Raw genomic sequence first — 23,048 nt, forward strand, 5'->3', positions numbered from 1 at the left:
TGTATGTGATATGAGAAAGAAAGAGTGTGTATATGACATGAGATGTGAAAGTATACGAGTAAGAAATGAGAAATGAAAGTATACATATATATAATTATGAAAATGATATGAAAACTTATGAAACTATGCTTTACATATGTGTATGATTATGAGTACATATCTGTATATATTTTCCCAGCTTGAATATTTATTAAAATGGAATGTAATATGATGTAATTGAACTCATATGCCACACACTGTAAATAATTTATTCCAACTTACTGAGAGGTGTCTCACCCAAATATCTAAACTTTTCAGGGAATCATGACAGACTAGTAGATAGAGCTCCGAGATAGAAGGGGAGCTAGTACCCTGATAGACAGGGTAAGTGTTTGAGTTAGAAAATGAGTTTTGTGAAATCTACTGGGATATTTTGTGGAGCTGTAGAGATGTATATGTGTATGATAGATATATAGTACTCTGGTATTTGTATTTGGAATGGTATGTTAATATTGATTTCCGCTGTTAGGTATGGTTGTATGAAATAAACTGAATACCCTGTTCCCCACTTCGGGTTGGGTTATGTTAATATGATATCAGAGTTTGTGCCGTGGCAGATGCTTGTTTATTATTGTTTACTGTGAAAAAAAAAATGGTATGAAGAAAAAATCTGGGCATAACACACTTCCTGCTAGTATGTTGTACAGGCACCTCATGTGAGGTGAGTGCTTGAAACCCTAAGTTAACTCAAATGTACTCATTCTTGTGGAAGATTATTTATGAATTTATAGTAGAATTGGGGAAAAAAATCAATATAATTCTTCTAACTTGCAATCACATAATGTCTTAAATACTCCTTAGGGAAAGCATTCACCCTCTCAGTGTTGTAATATATGGTTCACATACTGAGTGGAAGGCATGCACAAAGAGAAAACATGATGGAAATCAAGATGCTGGTGTCAACAAAGGGAAACTATCGACAGTAGCCCTATATCCGTCAACGGTTTGGCCCAGTTTCAGAGAGATTTTGCTCTCTATTTGAAACTGTCGACGGTATGTCTTCAAACTGTTGACAGTTTGGCTTGAGAACCCACTAAAGATTTTCAAATTTTGAATAGGGACATTATGTTGGTTGGGGTTTGAAGGGAAAGCCTCTAGGAATCTATTTATATGTTGTTTATGATGTATTTTTAATGGTTGTTCGTGTCATTGATACAAGATAGTAAGAAAATTGTCGATTGCTTCTATGGATGTAAGCATTGCTGAACCACATAATTCGTTGCGTCTTTACTATTCCTTTCATTACATCCATTGTTGGAATTGGTGTATTCCCAAGAGGGGGTGAATTGGGTAATTAAAATTTTCTGCCTATGTTTAATTCAAATTCACAATTAGTATGACTCAACCTAGGGTCTGTCTAAGCAAATACCAATTACCCAACAATATACAACAGAGCAGATAAATAAAACAGATACAAAAGACTCAGTATTTCTCAATCATTCACAATAATAAAAATTATAAACATTCAAGTGTAGAAATTAAAATGCTGAAATTAAAATCAGACACAAGAAATGTTATCGAGGTTCAACCAAAATTTCCTACATCCCCGCCTCAAGCTCACAAGCAAGAGGATGCACTAATGCTTGCTTAATGGGTGGAATGACATTGATTACACTACCCTTTCCTTACTGGGCAAGGGAATGCCCCAGGTCACATTCACTGGGCTAACCCCAACCTTAACAACCAAACCTTAGAAAGGTGCACTTGGTTTTACTAATCGGGTCTAAACCATCTAGTGCTTTCTTACCCGAGTCTAAGCAATCTGATGCATGTTGCAGGCCAGTGCAATCCTCTTCCGACCATACATCGGGAATACAATAGATATTCAATAAATTTTTTCGCACAACCAAATTGCTTCTATAAAGCATATGTGTATAACAATAAAGCACAAATGCCCTCACGTATGATATGAATATAAGCTTAGTGTGAGTGTGTAGATTTTTCTGAAAATAACTTTTTGGATTCTTTGAAATTGGTGCATATAATAAAGCACTTCAAAGATTCAAACCCCAATAAAATTTTCCCCCAAATATTTTTCAAATAAAGCATAGGAGAACCTAGGGTTTTTGCTTTTCAAATGATTTTTCCCAAACAAAAATAAATGTGATCTTTGATAAAGATGAAATATGAAATGAATGCAATTCAAAGATCTCAAGAAAACCTTAAAATGAAATCTCCAAAAAAAAATTATATTCTTGAGGAGCTAAGTGCTCGAGATATAGAGTTTATGCTCAAAAATTATTTATGCAATAAACAACATGTAGTAATCCGAACCTGAGAAATAAAATAAAAATGAATAAAAGAAAAGGGAAATAAATAAAGGAAAGGAAAAAAAAAAAAAAAGATGGTTTGGTTCAGCACCAAACCTTCGACGGTTTGAGGATCTCTGAGAAAAATCGTCAACGATTTTCTCTTCAGCGAGCATTTTAAGAACCAAACCATCGACGGTTTTGTGCAGGAAAACTGTCGATGGTTTTCTGCAGGTACGTAATACCTATAAATTGATTCTAAATCATTTTTTTTGAAAAATTATTTTCTTCTTTGCTCTCTCAGTTAGGGTTTCGGGTCTTTGGGGGTTTTAGGGCATTGCAAGCATTTCTGAGCTTATTCAAGGGTTCGTGATTGCTCCCGGATGTAAAGTTCGCATTGTAGCTCGTGGGTTTTCGTTTGTTCGCTGGTTTGGAGCCTAGGGTTTAGAGTTTGCCGTCTATTTCAGGTGGTTTCCTTAGGAATCAGGTAAGGGGAATTAAATATAATAGGTTTTACTAAATTTGAACCCGTTAAATTCGATTATACAAATTTATATACTTAGGTATGATTTCCTCAATAGTTAGGCATTTGGAAAATAATGATTTTTGATATATATATATATATATCATATATGGGAAAAATTGTGTGGCATGAATATAACTTTCATAATTTAATCGGTTGTGTGGTGATTCCATAATAATAATAATAATAATAATAATAATAATAATAATAATAATAATAATAATAAAATTAATAAAAATATTAATTAAAAAATAAAAAATAATAATTAATTAAATAATATAATATAATATAATAATATAGTGTATATATATATAAGATTACTTCCTGAAGCAGAAGCATTAGGAAGATTGAAAATTCAATTTCAAAGGCAAACCCCCCCAGTGGCGTTCATCTCTTTGCTTCTCTCTGCATTTCTGTCTTTCTCTAGCCACCTTCCTCCACTCTCTCCTTATTTTTTTGACAAATATTCAGCCGATTAGAAAATCGAAAATATCACTGGGATCTTATATCCGCCACCGACATTCCTACTAGAGTGGATTTGTCGTAGGAGCAGTGACCGGTGCAAACTGCAAGTGCACAGTATCGTAATTTTATAATATAATGATGTGTAGAGTATCGTCCTCAGGGATTGATGTTTTAATTTTACCAAGTACCCAAATTTTACTAACCTTGATTTTATTTAGGAAAATTAACAATTTTAGACTGCAAAATTTAAACAAAGCTACTTTAAATAAACTATTCAGGAGAATTTAAAACTGAATACCGTGTGTCAAATTGATGATGGTGAAAACTTCTAGGAAATCGATTTCACCTAGTTTCACACTATGCTTTACTCATTTAGCTAATTTAACTTCGTTTTCTCTGTTTGTTAGCAAATCGTCAATTTTTCCAAAAGCCTCTTTCGATAGTCAATCGGAACCTATTCTGGTTTATTATTTAACATAAGAGTATGCAAATTAATAACGCAAGAACGCAGTAAGACCCTCGATTTTTTATGCTACGTAGGTTCATACAAGTCTTTCGATCTCTATATTTACCTACGCTGAATTATCCAAGATCTATCCTATAATCCCCCCTTTCGGTAGCAAATCACAAGACTAAAATCATTTAATTAATGGCCAGTTAATTAAAAGCATTAGGCACAGAATAACGTAAACAAACATTAATGAAAACTACTTCAGATTAGCATCAAAGAGCAAGCATAGTTCGAAACTGGCTACATCGTTTTCCTAGAATTCAAAAATTTAGTTCATTCCGAAAATTAAATCCAACATAACAGATTTCACCATATTTTCTTCAATTTGGAGCGTACGGAAAAGATCAACACTCGCCGCACCGCCGTCGCGCGTCACGAACACCCCAAACATCGCCGTTGTTCGCCGCCTTCTGATTCTGAAAAGATAGTATTTTTGCGTACTTCCAACTCTCCTTTGCTGACTGTGTGTGTATCTTCGCAGCACCCCCCAAAAGAAAATCACAAGAAAGCTCTCCAAAAAATAATTTTTCCAAGAAACTCTATGTGCTTTTTGACCTCCCTTCTCTTTCTCCCCAAGAAAAATCCTTTTTTTTTCTTCCTATGGTGCGGCCTCTCTCCAGTCCAGCCCCCAGCGCACGCTGCTCTTATCTCCTCTCCTCTTGCACACGGCCCCTACACAAGGAAACCTCCTTTGACTTTTCCTTTTTCAATCCTTTCCTTTTGCTTTTCTTTCCTTTCTTTTTTCTTCTTTCCATTCTTTTTTCTTTCCATTCTATACCCAGCGCACACTGCCCTTATGAGATGACCTGGCTGCATGGCTGGGTCACATCTCATTTTTTGATTTTTTTGATTTTTTTTTTTCAAAGGTACATAAACTACCCTCCTTTTTCAAGCCCACTTTCTACTCTCTTACAGCTCGTAACTCTCAAAGCTTAAAACACAAAAGATGTAGAGCTCTTTTTTAGCTTTTCCCAGAATTTTGAATCATCTTGATCGGAGCTCGTATGAGAAAGTTACGCCAAGATTACAAAGAATTGTCGAAAAAATCCATAAAACGGCGTATGCTAACTTCACGTCTGATTTCAGCCTTGATGCTACCAGTATTTTGCAAAGCAAAAAACACAAAAATTGTAGATTTTTTTCTTATCTTTCTACGGCATGTTGAATCATCTAAATCAGAGGTTAGATGAGAGAGTTACGCACAAATTGCAAAGTACTGTCGGTTTTTTAGCTTCTAACAGTTGCTCTGCAATAAAAAACACCAAAATTTCATACATTACTCAATAAAACCCAAATTTTATAAATAGAACACAATGTTAGAATATTGAGAGTAATTAGGCATTTAAATACAAAATATTATTCGCAATGCATGAATTAAAGCACCTAATTACGCAATTTAAGCGCGTAATCAAGCAGCGTAGGCACCACTCATAGGGAAAGGTATACTCCTTCTCTTTCCTCAATTTCTCCTTAAATCTTCAGTTAAATCGATGATCATGCACCACCACAGGGTCCTAGTCTCGATCATCATCATTTTGGTCGGAGCAAATTTCCAATTTTTGGGTCCTAAGCACCACTCCAAAGCGAGGGCGAGATTTAGGGAATAAGGAAATTTGTTATTTTTTGGAGTTTAATTGTTTATTTGGAATTTATGGGCTTAGGAATGTTAAAATAGTATTTTATTTAGGGTTGCTTTGATTGAAGTAAGGTTATTGAATCAGGGTTTGGGTGAATGCCGCAGGCATTGTTTCGGGGTCCCTACTAGCATAATTCAGGAAACCAGGTAAGGGAATAGATTAAACCAGTATTTTTGTGAATTTTACCAGTTAAAATGGAAAACATATATGTATATGAATATAATTATCATGCGAATTTTGAAAAAGCCAACTGTTTGAATTGTGATGTTTTTGAACCCAGGGTTGTGATAGTAGCTATTATTTGTGAAAATGGAACGATGAAAGTGATGAATTTTCTAGATAATTGTGAATATAATTAAATTATATTTTTAGTAATTGAATGATGATTGTAGGTTGGCTTATTTTCAGTAAATGTATAAATATGTGTATTATTCTAAATCGTGTGGCATGAGTAAAAATGAAACTTTCGTGTTGAATTATGATATATTTATGAGATGCAGGAAATACTGGAAATGCATTGAGAATTAAAATGTGTTGTGATTATCTACTGCATGTGATTGAGAATGTTAAATTACAATATATGGTTTGAGAACTCCGGTGGATTGTGATTTTTGTGATATGCACAGTACTGTTGCGAGTGTTTTCGGCAGAGCTAGTGCACCCACATGTCTCATAGAGAATGTGGAGACGGGATGGTCAATTGTGCTGAATAGGGTAGAGTTCCCCCCTAGAGTCCGGACTAGTATGGGAAAGTCAATCTGACTTACAGACTGTAGAATGTGGTGTTGATTTAGCTCTGGTAGGCTGACCAGGGCTAAGTTTAGCCTTCGGGCCGCACAACCCATCATGGGGGGAAGCATGACAGTGATTTATCCATCTGGTAGAGAGTTCTAAATGCATAATTGATAATTTAACCAGTGATAGTATGAGGACATCAGAAGAGAATAATATGAGAACAATTTATGTGGAAATGAGATATATTTGATGCAAAATACTAAGAAATGAGAAAACTTAGTTTATAAAAAAAAAATGAGAATTATAGAGATAACAAATATAGAGTAAAAGGAATAATGCACTATGTATATTGTAGAATTATTTATATTTGGGGTGAGGTATACTCTTCGCTTGTAGGCTTGGTAAGAAAAGCGAGTGTTCTGATAAGTATCAGATGTAGTCATACTGGGCCGCATAACATATTAGAACAGAGGAAAGCTACTTCTATGGGTGAGTAATCTTCCCTATCCTTGAGGACTTCTACTTATAAATATTTGTGTGAATATGTATGAGAATGGGATAAACTATCCACCCGAGGGCTTAATGAGTAAGGTGAGTGCCCTGATGAGTTTTAGTTGTAGCCATACCTGGTTGCAAAAGGTATCAAAGCAGAGGGGTGCTTCTTGTATGGGCGGGTAATCATCCCAATCCTTGGTGACTCTCGTTAGTAAAATACGCTACAAGTGTGTGAGTAGGGACAAAGAATGGTTTCATAATTGTGATAAGTTTGAAATGATAATTATATTTTATACACAAACCTCATGATAGCCACACACATGTGTTAATCTATTACAACTTACTCAGATGTGTCTCACCCGATATGGAATTTTATATTTTTCAGGACTTTTGCGTGATCGAGCTCAGTAAGCTCGGGGCTGGCGTTGCAATTTTGAGAGAGAGAGAGAGAGGGGGGAGTATAGACTGTTGAATATATATATATATATATATATATATATGTGTGTGTGTGTGTGTGTGTGTGTGTGTGTGTGTGTGTGTGTGTGTGTGTGTGTGTGTGGGGTTTGTGTATGTTTTGAGAGATGTATATATAAATGTTTGTGAATACTGGATGTTGGAAAGTACCTTTTAAGATTATAGATATGTAGAAAATTTGGTATATTATTGAGGAGTTATTATTTTCACTGTGTAAATGATATAGAGCCAAGTACAGGTAAATGGAACACGTGGCACCCGAGCCCCACTTGGAGGGTTCGGGGTGTCACAAGGTGATATCAGAGATATATTTTAAATAACACTCCAGACCCTAGTTTCGAGTTTGGGGCATTACAGGTTATGAATACTAGTTGTTGTGAATACTGATTGGTGATAAATATTGAGTGCTTGTGAATATTGGCTGATTGTGGTTATAGTTTATTTGTGAGCATAGATTGGTTGCCAATATTGGCTACTTGTGATTATTGTATGATGAATACTTTGATGTATGTGAATGGGTTATTTTGTGTGGTAATTCGTGTGTATCACAATATAACGTTGGCAGGCCTGAGGAGTTCATTATATTACCCAAATATAATAACAATATAACGTTGGCAAGCCTGAGGAGTTTGTTATATTGTCATTATATATTGGGGTAGAACATTGGCAAGCCTGAGGAATTTGTTCTACTAATGTACTACGGGTAGATCATGGGGATTGGATACTGGTGAATAGTGGTGTTTGTGTGGGCCACGTGCCACAGAAGTTGGAGTGGTGCCTGTGTGGGCCACATTATATCCTATGTGAATGATGACGCCTGTGTGGGCCATGTTATGTATCCTGTGTGGATATGAGTCCTGTGTGGATGGTATTTCCTATGTGGATGTGACTCCTGTGTGGACGGTATTCCCTGTGTGGATGTGAGTCCTGTGTGGACAGTATTTCTTGTGTGGATGTGTGTCCTATGTGGATTGCATTTTCTTATGTGAATAATTGACGTGGAATGTGTTCTGATAGGATATATGGCATGTTAATTTAATTGTATGTATATTTATGGTAAAGTAAAACTCTCCAGCCAAGGGTTTGCTTAGAAATGTGAGTGCCCTGGTAATTTTCGGTCTGATACTAGAGCAGAGAGAAGCTAGTTGTATGAGCGGGTAATCTTCCCTATTCGCAGAGACTTTACTATATACATAATCCAAGGGCTTACTAAGTATGGTGAGTGCCCTGATATTGGTATCAGAGTAGAGGGAAGTTACTTGTATGGGCAGGTAATCTTCCCTATTCTTGGGAACTATCACTAAAAATAATTATATATGTGTGAGTGTAATATGTATATGCTTCCTCTACTAATGTTGAATAACAAATGATTATATTTTTTATTTATTAAACTCTTTACCACTCACTGTTATGGTTTATTCTTCCCTACTGAAATGTATCTCACCCTAGCGAATGATTACATTTTCAGGTCCTTCAGGTGATAGAGCTTAGAGCTCCAAGCAAGGTAGTATGTTTGGTAAATTTTGGGGTGATTGTAAGAACAGTTTATGTATAGTTTATGTTTTTGAATACTGGGTTATAATATAAACAAATGGATGTTGTTCTTTTATTTGGGCTTTATAGATAAATTCTGGTATTTAATAGAGATTGTATAATTATTTCCACTACATGAATGATGTTTATGGTATCAGAAACAGGTGAATGAAACACATAACCTTCGGGCCCCACTTGGCGGGTTCTGGGCATTACACAACAAGTGAGCTATTGGAATCTTGCAATTGATGTGCAAAATTCTTAAGCTAAGACAAATTTTCTCCATGAAAATTTATCAAGAAAATAATGGGAGAAAACTAAAGATCAACTCACAAAAGATTTGAAATAAAATATATGAGAGAATAGATGATTTTTGATATGAAAGATTTATGCCCAAAGTGAATGCTCTCTTGAAAAGATTTATGAAAAATGATAAGTATAAGAGAGTAGAAAATTTTAAAACACAAATATTTTGGGAGGATTTTCTAATCTAATCTCATGCTTAATTTTTAGTTATGAGGGGGTATATATAGACTCAGGGAGACTTTTGATAGTTAGGGACAAAATGGGAATAATTAAAATTATTTAATTGAAAATTAACCACGTTTAGCTCTATAAAAATCCATTTTCCCGAGAGGTTCGGTCGATCGTATTAAAGGGTTAGTCGGCTGAGCCAAGGCGATATTCCAAACCTTCGTAGGTTCGGTCGCCTAGCCTTAAGGCTAGTTTGCCGGTTCATGAGGTTCAGTCGGCCGAGGGTATTTTGAACTAAAAGTTCGGTCGGCTAGGGTAGGTAGAAATAGTTAAGTTTGAAGGTCAGTTGACAGTGGAAGATACGTTCAATTTAGGTCGGTCACCCGAGACTTGGTCAAACATTTGAATTTTTGCCTTAAGTTAGTCTTTGTAAAATAAATTTTGGCCCTGTTTTTGACCCGAATGCAATTTCAAAAGCCTTGTATAATTTTAGTTGTTAATAAAAAGATTTTTGGTGCAAGTGTTGGGTTCCCTATGGTCATTCTATGGTCAATCTGAGCTCTCATCCACATTATGCATGCCATTTATTAGTATAGAACAAATACAAAAACAAAATGCATTTACAATTAAAAATAGTCTTCTTCTTCTTCTTCTTCTTCTTCTTCTTCTTCTTCTTATTTTGCTCCTCGGATACAGCATGGAATTCGCCAAGTTGTGTAAGCTTTAAGTTTTGTCTTGGTTTCTACTTCCCCTGTACCTTATGCGTATGCTAGAATGTAAACCTGGTCATGCACTAAGTACACACATAAGTTCCAAGAGCTTTGTCAGCATCAAAACAAGGATTAGACTAAAAAATGCAACAGACATTTTGATTGTTATATCTGTATATTTTACTATTGAGTGTTGTGTTTGTTTGATCCTATATTCCGCTATGCAATTTAATTTTCATAACAAATTGGTATCAACGCATTATTGTAATGGCTTCTGGAACTTCGTCTACAAAACTTGATGTTCTAAAATTTGATGGAACTAGAAACTTCGATTTATGACAGAGAAGGGTGAAGGATCTGTTAGTGCAGTAAGGTATGGTGAAGGCCTTATACGGAGTTCAACTAGAACACATGGATGACACAAATTGGAAAGAATTGGAAGCAAAGGTTGTGGTTACTATCAGATTGTGTTTGGCTGATGACATGATGTACGGCGTCATGGAATAGGATTCTCCTGAGACTGTTTGGTAAAAGCTTGAAAGCCAGTATATGTTTATGTCTCTTATGAATAAACTATTTCTTAAGCAAAATTTATATTGGCTTAAGATGGTGGAAGGTTTGGATTTGAACCAATGCATCATCGCATTCAATCAAATCATAAGTGATTTAGTGCTGGTTGATGTGAAATTCGAGGAAGATAACAAGGCGCTGATGCTATTGAATTCCTATTGTTGACACCCCAACTTTAACCAGGCTACCCCAAGAAGACCTGACACATAAAGTTGACTTCATGCCCCGGAAGTTGGAGGATCCTTCTGAGAGACCCAATTGAGTCTCGATTTGTTTTCAAATGAGTCCTTGTGTTTTTGCCGAGTCCTGGTTTGTTTTCAATGAATTTCATTGTTTTTGCCGAGTCCCGATTTTGTTTTCAATGAGTCTCGTTGTTTTTGCCAAATCCTAGTTTGTTTTCATTTAGTCCCGGTGTGTCTATCGAGTCCCGCGTTGTCTTCCAGGAATCTCAGAGTTTCAATTGAGTCCTGGTATGTTTACCGAGTCCCATTTTGTCTTCAATAAGTCTCGAAGTTTCAATCGAGTCCCAGCTTGTTTTTACCGAGTCCTGATGTTTGTAACGAATTTCAGTTCGTTTTCAAGAAATCTCAGTGTTTTTTATCAAGTTTTGGTATTTTGAGTGAGTCCTGATGTCTTTGTTGAGTCCTAGTGCGTTTTCACCAAGTTTCAGGCATTTTTAGAAAATGGAGTCCGGTTCCTCCTTTTTCCGAGAAATCAAGTTGAACTTTCAGCCGAGTCTCTCTTTTTGAAAAGATAAGGGTCGTTGAAAAATACAAAATAATAAAAATAATAATACAAAGAAGGGGGTTATAATTATTAGTTTAATATCATTATTATTATTACTATTAGTATTAGTGTATTATTACTATTATTAGTATACTATTATTATTATTATTATTTTTTATTTTTTTTAGGATTATTATTATTATTATTATTATTATTATTATTAAAACAAAAAAACAAAAAACCTACAAGAAGGCCGGTTCACGCACACAGGGGGGGCATTCGACTGTTCATCTTCTCCCTCATATCTCTCTCTCCCTCTCGCTAGTTTACCCTCGGCCGCAACCTCCACCAGAAGCCCACGAAAAAAAAAAAAACCAGATCTCCCTCTTCTCCCCTCATTCCATTCTTTTCCTCCATCGCCGAGCACTACCAACAGCTCCTCACGGTTCTCCTCACTCGTCACCTCCTCTCTATTTCACCAACTCACGGCCACCCAGCCACCACCAGAGCCATCGCCTCCGTCACGACCTTCAAGACGCAGCCAGTTCCAGCAGTAGCCACCACTCGGACCACCCTCAACCTCTCCCACACAGCCACCCTCAGCCACGATCCTCCTCCATCTCTCTCACTCTCCTTCACCTCTACCAGAAGCCCTCGGCAAAAACCAGATGCAGCCCCCACCAAATTACCTCCTGGTACCACCTGTAACCACCAACCTCAGCCCCGACAGCCATCTCTCAAACTCTCTTCTCCTTCATCTCCTCCTCTCTCTCCCATCTCTCGGTTTCTGTCATAGCAACCCGAACCTCCACGGCCAGATTTCATTTTCGGCACGCCCCAGCTGCATCCGTATCCCAGCTCAGCCTCTCACCACTGTTCGCACCTCATAACTGCCGCACTACCAGAGACATCGTCTCCACCCCCCAAGATCACTAGCAGCCGCAACATTCTTGGTATACTCTCCTCGTCTCTCTCTTACATTCCATGGGTTACGAGGAGGCTCTCTTTCTGGTGGTTGGATTATATCTGCATCTGAGGTGTTTGAGAAAATGTTTTAATGAGAAAATGTGTTCGTGGATTGTGCTTGCATGTGAGGTGCTTGTGAAAGTTTTTTGAAGTGATTTGTGTTGGTGGATTGTTCTTGCATGTGAGGTATTTGTCAAAATGTCTCAATGAAGTTCTTGTGTTGGCGGGTGGTGTTTTGCATGTTGGTCAAAATGTTTAAATGAAGTGAGTGTGTTGTTGGATTGTGTTTGCATGTAAGGTGTTTGTGAAAATGTTTTAGTGAAGGTCTTGTGTTGTTGGTTTGTGCTTTTGGGAGTCAAATTTGGTTTGAAAAGAGGGTAAGGTGTAGGTTTTGGTTTTGGTGCACACCAAGTGTTTGATGTAAGTCCCATGTGGTTAGTGTTACATCACTAACCCAACACCATTGCACACACTGCTCACTCACCATTACACACACTGTTCACACACTCTTTCACACACCCTCACAAACTAACTTACTAACTCATACTAACTTTTACTAACATTTTATTTCTTTGCTTGCATTCATACTAATTCTAACTCATGCATTTACTAACTCATGCTAACATTTCAATTTCCTGCACTCTAACATTTAATTTCCTGTACTCTAACCTTTGAATTCCTGTATGCTAACATTTAATTTCCTGTATACTAACTTTTAAATTCCTATATACTAACTTTTTATTCTTTTTATACTAACATTTAAATTCCTGTATACTAACCTTTAATTTCTTATATACTAACATTTAATTTCTTGTACTCTAACTTGCATACTAACACATGCTAACTTGCATACTAACGCTTACTTGTATATTATTTCCTTTACACACATTTATGCACACACATTTTGCACATGTTATTTACACACATTTATGCACAAACACTTTACACATGTTATTTACATGCATCCATGTACACACACACATCATCATCATCCATCCATGTGCACCCATCCATGCGTATTCATGCGCGCACTTACACACACCATGCTTGCATGCTCCTTCTTGTCCATACACACGTACACTTATGCGGTACATCATCACCCGTGACCTCACCCACACATACATGTTTACATGCATTCACACACTCACATGCACATGCATGCATGTATTCACATACACATGCATTCACACACCCATGCACGCATGCATGCAGTCGCACATACACACATTCCCATTTATGCACGCACATGCATGCAATCATGCATATATCCACACATTCACATTCATGCATATACATGCATGTGGTTTGACTCATATGCACCCATTCATACACCCATGCATGCATGCATGCAGTCACACATACACACATATTCACATTCATGCACATGCATGCATGCACTCACACTCGAACACACATGCACGTGCACATGCATCTACATGCATGTAATGCACATAACCACATACTCATACACATGCATGCATGCAACCCACCTCATGAATTCCGATATCACCCATGACATCATCATGTAGGTCATTGTCCATTCATACATGCATGGCATGAGTATTCTAGTCCAGGCCTTACATCGTGTCATTATTCATGCATGCGCATGCCCATGCGTGCGCTCATCCATCACATATCATGCATACATGCACGCCCATTCGTGCCCTACCCGCTTACCCATATTCATGCATTACATCATGTTATTACTCATGCATGCACACACACATATGCGTACTCGTTCACACACCATGCACACGCATGCTCATTCGTGCCTCACATGTATACACATATTCATGCGTCGGTGTCATTATTCATTCACGCATGTGGACACGTGCATATGCTCGTTCGCACACACATTCATGCACGTACCCAATCATGCATACACACACATTCATACGCGTGTGTATCCATGCATGCCCACACATTCATACACGTGCACATCCATGCATGCACACACATTCATGCACGTTCCCAATCATGCATGCACACATTCATGCACGTGCTTATTCATGCATGCACGCACATTTGTGCTCGTGCTTATTCATGCACGCACACACATTCATGCACGTGCTCATCCATGCATACACATGGTCATGCATTCAGGCTCACACATACATCATGCATCATTTATGCACTCTAACATACACCTGAACACACACAGCCCACGCGTAAGGCAACGCGTGTTGACCATGGTCTCGACCAAGACCTTAAACTGGTTTTCCCTCGGACCAGTCAAAATTTGACCAATTCATCGTTCCCGGAACTGGTTCACGCTGATTTTTTCCATTCAATTTGTATATTATTATTTAGATATCTAGAAAATTCACAAAAAGTCATAAAATTCTCAAAAAATCCAAAAAATATTTTCATATTTTGATTTCCATGGTTTTTATTTGTACTATTTTGAAGTTCGATGAAAATCACAAAAATCATAAAAAATGTTTTCACACTTAGGAAAAATCATAAAAATATTTATTAGACCCAGAAAATTATCTTCACCCTGAATAAAGTCCAAAAATCTCTCGAAATACTATTTTTCCCACTTAGAAAAACCTACAGATTTCAAAACCCCGGGAGCGTATTTTGTACCTTATTTTCTTGATTTTTCATCCCGATGATTGTAGCAAAGGGCAAGTATTAGATTGTCCCGATTCTAAGGAATACCTATATAGTATTTTCATTCTTTCGATTTTTGGAAGGGAGTAATTTTGAAAGGCTTATTAAATTTATTTTGGGGATAATTTTCAATTGATCTAGTACCATTTGTAAAAACGGGCCTGTAAGGGGTGCTAAACCTTCCCCTCACATAACCGTACTCCCACTTAGAAAAACCTACAGATTTCAAAACCCCAGGAGCGTATTTTGTACCTTATTTTCTTGATTTTTCATCCCGATGATTGTAGCAAAGGGCAAGTATTAGATTGTCCCGATCTAAGGAATACCTATATAGTATTTTCATTCTTTCGATTTTTGGAAGGGAGTAATTTTGAAAGGCTTATTAAATTTATTTTGGGGATAATTTTCAATTGATCTGGTACCGTTTGTAAAAACGGGCCCGTAAGGGGTGCTAATACCTTCCCCTCACATAACCGTACTCCCGAGTCCGACTCTGGTTACGCAGACCGATTCTACCCTTAAGGAGGTAGCAATCAAATGTTCTAACTGCACTTCAAAAGGTTAGTGGTGACTCCATCACACGTTGTTTTTCCACGAAAAAATCACATTTTCAAAATCACACATTCATTCTTCCCAGTTCGCAATCGCACCCATTTTTTCCAGAGTTGGTTCTCTAGGTAGGGTTTGGGACGTCACGACACCTACGAACATCTCATACGTATGAAAACTTGGTATGACTCTAACATGGGGGTAAATAGACCTTGAATTTGGAAGACAAGCGCATTGTTGGGCTTTCATTAAAGAAAGAAGGTCAGCGATGAAATTTCACATGGTAAAGGGCTTGTGGTGAAGGGTAACCATGAACGTGGGAGAGGAAAATTTAGGAATTGATTGAATCAAAATAAATCTCGATTGCAGTCCAAGAAGAAGGATATCTGGTGTTTTAAGTGTGGTAAAATGGGGCACTTAAAATCGGAATTTCTAGAATGGAAGAAAGGGAATGCTGAAAAGCAAGAAGGTACTTCAAAATCAGTGAATGTAGTTGAAGAAGGAAACTCGGAATGCAGTGTTGGTGATATACTTTTAGTTTCATCGAGGTCGAATCGCTTCACAGACTCTTGGGTTTTAGATTTGGCATGTTCCTATCACATGACACCAAAAAAAGAATGGTTCAACACCTATAGGTAGGTTAATTTTGGTTCCATTTTAATGGGTAATGATGTTTCACGTAAAATCATTGGGATAGGGAACGTAAGAATTAAGATGTTTGATGATGTTTTGAGAACCTTATGTGATGTAAGACACATACCGGATCTACGGAAGAGTTTAACTTCAGTTGGCACTTTGGATTGTAACGGATTTATTTACAAGTCCGAAAGTGGAATTATTAAGGTGTATAAAGTTGCTCTAACGGTGAAGATAGGGTAGAAGTTAGCGGGAAACATCTATGCACTGCTGAGCACTACAATTGTAGGTAGAGCTACAACCGTTGATTCTGAGTTTGATGATACTGTTTTGTGGCAAATGCGGTTAGGGCATATGGGTGAGCAAGGGATAAAGGAACTTCATACGAGGAAACTCTTAAAGGGTATGAAAAAATGCAAGCTAAATTTCTACAAATTTTGTGTTCTTGGTAAACAGAACTGGGTGCAGTTCAAAATAGCTACTCACAAGACGGAAGGTATTTTTGACTACATTCATTCGAATGTTTGGGAGCCAGTGAGAGTAGCATCACGGGGACATATGTATTTTTTGAATTTCATTGATTATTACTCACAAAAGGTCTAGATGTACTTGATGCGACACAAGTCAGATACGTTTGCTAGGTTTAAATTGTGGAGAGCTGAAGTAGAAAACTAGATTGGGAGGAGAATTAAATACCTCATGTTAGACAATGGGACTGAGTACACTGATTCAAGGTTCATCGAGTTTATGAGCAGCATGTCATAAAGAGAAATTTCACAGTTTGCTGGACACCATAACAAAATGGTCTTTTTAAAAAGATGAACCGAACTTTGGTTAAGAGAGCTCGGTGTCTTATTTTGAATGTTGAGCTATGGAAGAACTTCTAGGCTGAAACAATTAGTATGCCATGTTTCTTGGTAAACTGATCGCCAAGGGCATCACTAGAGAGGAAAGTTGGAGAGGAGGTATCGACAGGTATTGCAGTAGACTACTCCGGTTTGAGAGTATTTGATTGTCCAGCCTATGTGCATATATCTAGTGAGGAGAGATCGAAACTTGACACAAAGTCTAAACGCTGCATTTTTCTAGGATATCAGAAATGTGTGGAAGGGTTCAAGCTGTGGGATCCAATGGCAAATAAGGTGGTGATCAATAGAAATGTATTTTTTGATGAGAAAGTTATGGTGAAACGTACTCAAGAAGATGATGAATAGAAACAAAAGCCAGAAAACTGGAGTATAGGTAAGCATGTTGTGTAGATGGAGTTAGAGACTCAGAACAATGATCATGGTCCCTAGATTACAGGGAGTTCTAGCTTGGGAAACTAGCAAGTTGACAGTGTTCTTATACGAAGTTCCAGACGCATTATCATACCACCACCAGGTATGGATTTGATTATCTGGTATCTTATGCTTCCATTACTAGTTACAAGGATCCAAATACTTTTCAAGAGACAGTCCACGACTAGGATAAAATTATATGGATGGGTGCAATAATGGGGGAAATGGAGTCACTACATAAGAACCAAACTTGGGATTCGGTGGAACTTTTAGATAGGAAGAGGGCGATAAATTACAAGTGGGTATACAGGAAGAAGGAAACAATTTTAGAAAAAGAAGGATAGAAGTTCAAGTCACGGTTAGTGACAAATGGATTGAAATTAGGAATAGCATCCCAAGAGGGGGGGGGTGAATTGGATTCTAAAAATTTCTTTTAATTCTTTTTAAGTTACCTTAAACTTCTTTTATGTCTTTTAACCAATTCTTGACTTGTTTGTTTAATTATTTAATCAATTAAGAACTTAGTTCTTTTATCCAATCAATAACACAATCTACACAACCAATCAATTAAACACAATCAAACATTCAATCTTCAACCATACTTTGAAAGTAGAAACAATCAAACAATTAATCACAATTTCCAAACCAATACACCCAATTTGATTGCTAAATATAAATTCACTTCAGCACAAGAATTAGCACTTTTGGAATACAAACACTATTCAATCAATCTCAAGCTCTATACCATTCAATCACAATATATCTTTTATTGTCAGCCCTGGATATGAATTTGTAAACTCTGTAGTTTAATTATAATTTATACTTTGCTAATATAGATTTGCTCCTTCAATATGCTTTTCAACAACACATTCACACTCTTCTCAATATTCAGAACTCAACTAAACTCTTAGTTAATTTATCCTTGGGCTGTTAACTAAGTAACGTACTCCCGTATAGTTTCCGCAAGATATGGTATAACCAACGTACTCCCTTTCGGTTTCCGCAATCCAAATCAAAATTAAACTTTAAGTTTACTTGATTTCTATATTACGTAGTATATATGATTATCAAATAAACCATCTACACAATTTCAATATGCTGAAAATAGTAGGGAAAGAGAGAGTGAGACGGAGATTTTTACTAGGTTCGGCTTATACCCAGCCTACGTCCTCGCCTTTGGCAAACCACCAAAGGATTCACTAAACTTGTTCCTTTAACAGGCGGAACAAACCTTTACAACACTCATTGGTTAAGGCTAGAGCCCGCCTTCTCCAAACGATATCCCCTCGCCCGGTCACTCCTTAACTAGGCTAGGGCCCGCCTCTCTAAGCAATATCCCCTTGCTTAGCCAACGATCCAAACAACCCTTGGAATCGTCAATCTACAAGATACAAATCAAATATTTGTGTACAAATAATGCTCACACAAAGAGCTGATTAGTACACGTTAGAAACTAATATACTCCAAAATCAAAATATCAAAAGAATGAAGTAAGAAGCTCTATGTGAATATCACCAGATTACTTCTCTTTGATGAGGATCGAGAACTTAAATTGAATGCTTCAGAGAAGTTGTAAAAGCTCAGAGATTTATCAGAATTTCGCAGCAATTCAGAACTTTAGAAACAAAAGAGCAAGAGCTTTGAGTGAAAGATATCTTGAATGTATTTTCAATGCTTGATGTATTTTGATTCTCATAAACCATGTATATATAGGCTTCAAAAACACTTTCATTCGTGCTCCCCAAGTGTCCTTGGAGTGCCCTCAAAGTTTCCCAAAATATTAGGGCATAAGTCAATTGGATTTGAAAAAGAGAAGTTTAAAAAATCTTCCCGTTGTCGTACTTCGGTTGCTTGAAGTCCAATCTCAGTAGCCTGAGGTACGTTTAGGAGCCTGAAGACACAGGGTCAGGCACCTAAAGGTACACTGTCTGCTTAATTTTCTTCAACAAAAAATCTTTGGTTGCCTGAGGTTTTAACCTTGGTTGCCTGGGCAGTACACAACTACTTTCGTTCTTTCTTTTTCAAAGACATTTGGTTTCTTTGCTTTCTTACTCTTGAAAACAATTTTCTGGGATATTAAAATAAAATCTCTAAGTCTATATTTATCCCCTAATAAGCTTCATTTCATTCATAATGACATTTTTAACTTTGAAATACTTACCTGAAGATTTCCTAACAAAATAAACATTTTTTGTTCTTTAAAACTTCATGATTCTCTTGAAGCTTTGAATTCATTCCATCTTCAGATGTCTTTGAGCTTCCCTTTTTGATCTCTTCAAGATATATCACATACTTTTAAGTTGCCTAAAAAACATCATTGCTAAAACACACAATGTCATCAAACATTTTCTTCATTTGTTATCATCAAAACAAGAGTTGAAAGTCTTGTTAGGCCAACAATCTCCCCCTTTTTGATGATGAAAAATAAGGAGAAAAAATTTATGAAATCTTAACACGCTCCCCCTTACAATAAACATAGATTCAAATTTATGAACATTCAGCATAGTATATGGTCAACATATAATGTGTGCATATTCAATTCAACTCAACAATTTCAAATATTCTAATCTCAAATATTCTATTCAGCTCAATATTACACTCAGCTTTAATTCAAGTTTTTGCTCTCTCTAAACCATCTCTCCCCCTTTGACATCATACAAAAAGGGTGCATAATTTGAATTCAAAGAGCAAAGAATTATATGCATTTAGAGAAACAAGTAATAAATCTTAACACTCCCCCTTACAATTAGCATACTTCAAGAATTTCTCATTAAGTTCAGATGCTTCAAAGTTTTGCAAATTTATCATTAATAATAGAACTTGTAATACATCAGACCGATAACAAAGCATTTCAAAGTTTCAGAATTTCAAAGCTAGAACCAAATACATAGAAAGACTCATAGTCTTTGCTCACACATACTTTCTTTTTACATCAACAGAAGAAAAAAAAAAAAGCAAATGACATTCATAATTTTAAGCATGTGTAGCATACTAAGTAGCAAAAAAAAAAAATAAAAAAAATCATCTAAAGTCTATGTATCCTAGTCAATGTCACTATCTTCAGCAATTCTTTTTCCTTTGGATTGCTGAGAATCATCACTGCGGGGTATGGAGCTAGTTTCCATAGGATCACCATGTGAGGAACTAGCTCATGCCTACTCAATGCGCGTAAGATGCTGATCTATGGATTTAAGACCATCTCACATATCTCGGCTAAAAGATGTGAATTCATTATAAAATGACATGAACCAAGAAGGAGTTTCGGTTACAGATTCTTGTGGTTGAGTCCGAGGTGAAATAGGAGCTGTAGCAGCTGCTCTTCGTTGTCTTCCCCCTTTCAAGAACCACTCCTGATTTTGTTTTTCATATCCCATATGTTTGAGAGTAGTTGAGGTAAAGAGTTCAATCTAGTCCTCTTGATTGAAAAAATAAGACTGAGAACTCCACCGTAAGGAAAGGTAATTCGGGATGCATCAAGCTTAGCCCACATCCATTTTATAATAAGGCTAGCTAAATCAAGTTTCTTTTCTTTTAGTAAGCACCACATAACAAAACAATCAGCATATGAAAGATGGTCGTAGGATCCAGCTTGTGGAAGTATGTTATTGGTGATAATTTTTTGGAGGATTTGAGCTTTCAGATTCAATTGTTTATATAGTGGTGGATGCCCAAAATAAGTTGGTTCATTCTCCATAACTAATGACAAAAATTCCTCAAGTGTAAAGTCTTGTTGAAGCATCCATGATTGTCCTAATGTTGGGCGTTCAAAATTTCCAGGAGAGACATTCAGAATGGATGCTAAGGATTCAGGTGAAAGCACTATCTTCTTACCCTTCACTTCTGTTGATAAAGAATTTTCCTCAAGAGTCATGTTTGCATAGAAAATTTTTATCAAGTTAGGAAAGATTCCCTTGGGTTGATACTCAATGAAGTTTTTCCATCTAATGTTTTGAAACAAAGACAAAATCTCAAGAAATTCAGATTTGAAAAACTGGAGATCAAGTACCTTACCAAAGATTGGTTCAATTGTAAGAAGTCTAGTCCTATAACGATGTTTATATTGAGAAGATACCAACCATTGTTCGATATTTGGGTCATCTTTACCAGAGGATGAGCCACGATTTGTTGTTTGCTTAGTTCGAGGCATTGTGAGGCTTCTTTGAACAGCAAATGGTTTCTTTCAAACCCTAGAGTATGTATGATCGAACTTAGAAGCTTGAAATCTAAGATTTTGGCGCTGGAGATTGAAGGAGGTAAGATGTTTGGAACTTCGGGTGAGTGGTAGGTTTTAGTTCAGGAGCCTAGAGTGTAAATGAAATAGGGTTTTGCTCATTTTAAATATAAGAACTCCGCGACTTCAGGCGCCTGAGAATAAGTATAGGCGCCTGAAGAATTTCCTGGGTGAAATTTCAACAAGCAGTAGCTGTTCGGTCGCCTGAGGTCTGGAGTTCAGGCGCTTGAGGTACATTTAGGAGCCTGAAGTTGTCTGCTCAGTCAATCGAAGTACTTCAACTTCTGAATTTTTCTTATTTCTTTGTTTTGAACCTTTCTAATTTATTTCCCTTATGGTATAATGATTCAAGAATTATCCTTATATCAAAATTTTTATGTTTAAGCTCAATAATTTCATTCTCAAATTTTAACATAATGAGCCATCAAGTTAAGTTTAACTAATACACATGTAACACATCACATGTAGGCAAGTAAGCATGTAGCATGTAACATCAAGGCGCTTATATAATAAGCTCAGATTTGATATTTTCTTAAGTTAAGCCTTGTAAAAAGTCATCCTATGATTTTAGCCAACAATGTCATTCTCTATTATGTGTGAAGTCATTATTTCATTTTTGGTACCTATATTTTCTTGGGTCCGGAGGATTTTTCAAGGAAGGTTTCTTTTATTTTCCATACTTGTTTGGTTTTAACACCTTTCCTCTTAAATGGACATTCAAACTTTATATGCCCCTTTTTCTTGCATTGATAGCATATAGTGTTTGTGTAGGCATTAAAAGATGTGCAAGTATAGTCTTTGGATTCTTTCGAGAAATATCCCATGTAAGAATTCTTTTTCTTTTTATTTTCAATTCCATTGAAACCAATGCCTTTTTTATTTAGAGACATTCTTTGTAAGCCAATCATCTTATCAAGGTTTTCCTTTCCTTTTATTTAGAGACATTCTTTGTAAGCCAATCATCTTATCAAGGTTTTCCTTTCCTTTTGTGAAGTTATAGATAATTTTATCCTTCTTTTGATTTGATTCTTGAGATCATTTAACTCTATGTCTTTCTTGTTATCAACCTTCTTTAATGATTTCTCTAATTCTAGAGATAATTTTCTGATTTTATCCTCTAATTCAGAAATATACATATCTTTCTCATATACGGTAGAGGATAAGGATCGAAGGTCTTCTATCATTTGGTCATTCTTGCTTTCTAGTTTCTCAATTTTCAAGTTGTTTTCTTTTTCAGCAAGATTTTTAGATTCTATTTCTTTCATTGTTAATTCATACTTATGTTCTAATTGCTTGAGTTTTGAGTCTTTATCTCTTTCAGCATTCTTTAGGAATTCTAACTCTTTCATTAAACTTTCATTCTTATTCTTCAATGAGATGTTTTGTTTATTTGCTTTCATTAGCATCTTATGTACTTTGAATAGATCATTTTTAAGTTCATCATAAGATGACATACCCTCATCACTGGATTCATCATTGCAAGAATTATTTGAAGATTTAGTTTAGGAGCTTTCTTCGTTATCCCATGCCATAAAGCACGTGTAAGCAACCTCTTGGTCACTTATTTCATTCTCCGAACTACTTGTACTATCCCAAGTAGTGGCTTTCATGGCCTTCTTGTTTTTATTT

The sequence above is a fragment of the Malania oleifera genome, chromosome 1 (genome assembly GCF_029873635.1).
Source record: "Malania oleifera isolate guangnan ecotype guangnan chromosome 1, ASM2987363v1, whole genome shotgun sequence".
Classification (NCBI taxonomy): Eukaryota; Viridiplantae; Streptophyta; class Magnoliopsida; order Santalales; family Ximeniaceae; genus Malania; species Malania oleifera.